Here is a 3,709-nt window from a genome sequence, read left to right as displayed (position 1 = left end):
CAGGGGGCACTGCGCCATAAACGTCATGCCAGTAACAGTGTGAACAAAACAAATAAGATGACTCTTTACTAAAGTTAGTGCTGTTTATAGCTGGAAGGCTTTATTTATCTCAGAGAACTAAAAGAGGGTAAAATCACATCATTATGAAATGTTAGAGCTAGTAGGTACTTTAGAGGCAATCAAGTTCAGTCCTCATACATAACAGATAAATAAAATTGAAGGTTAAAGAGACTAATGACCAATCCAAGATCACAAAGCTAGTTAACAACAGAATTGGTTTTATAATCCATGCTTTCCACTTCTCCATTCTGAGCTCTTATAACCATGCTAAAGTGCCTCTCATGTAAAAAGGGAAAGTTTAAGAGATGTAGATTTTTTTTTTTTTTCCTTGAGACAGAGTCTCACTCTCTCCCCCTGGGTAGAGTGCAGTGGTATCATCGTAGTTCACAGCAACTTCAAACTCCTGGGCTCAAGCAATCCTCCTGCCTCAGCCTCCCAAGTAGCTAGGACTACAGACGTGGCCACGATGCCTGGCTAATTTTTTCCATTTTTATTAGAGACAGGGTCTCACTCTTGCTCAGGCTGGTCTTGAACTCCTGAACTCAAGCAATCCTCCCACCTTGGCCTCCCAGCTAGGATTACAGGCATGAGCCACCACTGCACCCAGCCAAGATGCAGAATTTAATCTTCTATTCCAAATTATGTCAGTTAAATAACTAAATTAGTTGGTCATATGGGGAACAGTTTGCTGACAATGGTGGCGCCAGCACATCAAAAGGAACTTGATAGTATGCTAAAGGCAAAGCTGTATGCTTTGAATTCACAGAAAATGTTTAAATAGATATAGTCCCTGCCTTCATTTGCTTACTGTCTGATTAAGAAAGTAATTCCTTTACACAAAAACCTACAAGGTGACATTCAGAATTTCCACAAAGTAGAAAATGATGAATATAGTGAAGGATTGCTGATTGTGTGCTACAATCGTTCAAAGGAGGAAAAGATCAAGTCCACTTGGAGGAATGGGAAGGCTTACAGACAAAGTTTCATCTGCCTTGGTCATAAAATATGGAAAAGATTTAGATGAGGTTGATAGGAGGTTTTGAGAAGAATGAGTAGCATGATCCACACTTAGAAGAGAAAACTCGGTGGTTGGAAATGGTGAAGAGTCATGTTCAGCTGTGATTAGGAAGATTGGGAATGGACCCTACTCTTTAGTGTCCGTCTCATCTTAAAGTATTGAACTTCCTTCTTCTTCAGCGGCAACAGCTAACATTTCTTAGCTTCTGTGTGCACTGCTGCACACAGTATCTCATCTTACTCTTACTACAGCTCTGTGAGACAGGTACTGCTGCTACATCCATTTATAGGTAATGAAGCTGAGGTTATGTTTGATCAACGTCACACAGGTAGAATGTGAGAGGGCTGGGTTTCAAACCCAAAACTTCACCCTTGTTTATATTCATCTTCTCCCCATAATATAATTAGTTACCTTGCAGTTAAATATATGAGGTTGGATGATAAAGTTATCACACACAACAACACAGAGGCAAAGAAAAAGTGTTCTAGATGTTTTAAAAGAGGAAGTATAAGGGAAGAGCTCAGGGCCCAGAGCCAGACTACCCAGGTTTTAATTCCAGCTTTGCTTCACTTGTCACAGCCTCTCAACAGTACTGGAAAGCCCAAGTCTCTGGGCACAGTATCCTCTAACTCCTTTTGTCCCTAGGGTTTGTGCACCTGTCCACCTGGGTGGTGCCTGACCTTTTGGAGTCGAGCCCGTTTGGTCAGAGACCTTACATAACGCCCTCCCGCTGACCCAGCCTCAGCTTTTCCCAAGGGTGTTCAGAGCTCGGCAAGGGCAAATCTTTGTATCACTGGCTGTGGCCTCAGTAGTGGGCCTGCTCTGCCACCCCAGCTTATTCAGAGCCAGCCTCTTCACTTACTTTTGTGTCTCCTCAGTGCCACGTGGGAACTAAGGCTAGAGCCTGAGGAGAGCTTGAGCTCAATAAGCCCCAGAGCCTCCCTTTGCACGGCCATACTGGGTCCCATGTCCTGTTGATGGTGGTGGGAGGGGAGAGGTCTGAGACAGTCCAAATAAAGAGGTGGAGTAGGCAGGAGGGTAATCAATAGGCCTCTATTTCTACGATTTTCTAACTAACTTATTATTTCTCTGTTGTGTCTGATCACCTGGCTGCTGTCTCTCTGTCTCTCTCACTTTCTCTTCCCCTCATCCTTTCCTACAACCCCTCGGGCCAGAAAATGGTAGGCTTTTCTATGTCTTGAATATCTTTTAGCAATCACAGAGTAGACCCATAAGCTAGATGCTTTGGGTTTGGCTCTTGATATGCTGAATGGGGAGAGAGGAGCACCACTTACAATCTCCTTGACATCAGCGACAGAATTATTCATTCTTTCTCATTACAGCCCTCACATGACATCTTCTACATCCAGACAAATAAATGCTATTATAAACTAGAACTTTGTGTCTAGACTTGAGAAGATATATTTCCAAGCTATGTACCTTGTTATTAATATGATTATTATTGAATCATTGAGTCATCTTCCCTAGCAGCACCATAGTGTTAGCTTGGTGAATATATTTGCCATGTGTTCTTTTGGCAAATATTAAATAAACAACTACTGTGTGCCAGATTCTCTGCTCAGTATGGTATACAGTGGTACAAGCATCAAAGTCCCTGTCCTTAGGTCATTTGCATTCTGAAAGGAGAAGATAAACAAGAGTAATACTAACACTACTACCATTAATAATAAACAATAAAGAAAGAAAGTGGCTGGAGATCATGAAAAACGCTGTGAGGGCCTTATTGGGATGGGGGACGGCATGATATAATGAAGTGGTTTTGGTAGGGATGAGGCTACTGAATTATCTATCCACATCTTCAGCATCTTCAACGGCTATAATGCTAACACTTGCACATAGCTAGCTGATTTCAAATTCATGGCTTAACATCTTTGTCAATGGTAGGCATAACACACATGTAAGTACATTATATTAACTTACCACACATGCATATTTGTGTTTGTGTGTCTAAACTAGTGGTAGTAGATAGAAAAATTGATAAATTAGTCCAGGCTACATATATGTAGAGATATGCTAGTAAGTTGCTCTATGGTTATTTTATTGTTGTCCTCAATTAAATGGAGAGCTTCTGGAACATTATGGATTAGGTCTTCTATTTGTGATTTTTCTCTCTGCTCGCACACAGTAGGAATTCAAAGAGCACTCAATAACTCACTGAAGTAATAGGAAATCCTCCCGATTCATTTTTTCAGCTCATTTTTTTTTTCAGTGTTCTGATACAGCTGGGCCCTTGAATAACATCTTTTCTTTCAAGATCCTGTCCTTATGACATTGATGAAAAAAAAGCACTTCCCAGCTGGGGCTCCTGTCGGTGTGGAGTCTGCGTGTTCTCCCCATGTGCTTCCCACGTCCCAAAGCGGTGCCGTCAGGTGCGGGGCACGTGTGCACGGTCCCCGTGCGAGTGGGCGTGGGTGTGAGCGCCTGCGACAGGACGGCTCCCAGCCGGGGCGGTGCTCACCTGGGCCCTGAGCTGCGGGGACGGGCTCGGGCCACCCTGACCCTGGACTGGAATTAGCAGGTTGATACTTACCTTACTTGTTTTGATTAATCTTTCATATCTATATCTTAATGCATAGCTCACATTTATTTCAGTGTTTAGTATTAGAAATG

This window comes from Propithecus coquereli, unplaced genomic scaffold (assembly GCF_000956105.1).
Source record: "Propithecus coquereli isolate 6110/MARCELLA unplaced genomic scaffold, Pcoq_1.0 Scaffold374, whole genome shotgun sequence".
In the NCBI taxonomy this organism is placed as follows: Eukaryota; Metazoa; Chordata; class Mammalia; order Primates; family Indriidae; genus Propithecus; species Propithecus coquereli.
Note: the sequence above shows the minus strand (reverse complement) of the source record.